Source organism: Crocodylus porosus, unplaced genomic scaffold (genome assembly GCF_001723895.1).
Source record: "Crocodylus porosus isolate Cpor-Errol unplaced genomic scaffold, CroPor_comp1, whole genome shotgun sequence".
Lineage (NCBI taxonomy): Eukaryota > Metazoa > Chordata > Crocodylia > Crocodylidae > Crocodylus > Crocodylus porosus.
In genome coordinates, this window is record NW_017728948.1 from 18,389,896 (window position 1) to 18,390,136 (window position 241).

Genomic DNA, 241 nt, shown 5'->3' on the forward strand with positions numbered 1-241 from the left:
AGACCTTGGGGGCTTGGACAGTAAAGAAATTCTTCCTTATGTCCAGTCTGAAACGGTCTTGCAGTAGTTTATAACTGTTTGACCTTATCATCCCTTGGGGCACTCTGGTGAACAAACGTTCCCCGAGGTACTGGTGGTCACCCCTGATAAACTTATAGGTGGCCATCAGATCACCCCTGAGCCTGCGCTTTTCCAGGCTAAAGAGCCCCATGGCTCTCCAGCTGCGGCCTCACCAAGGCCG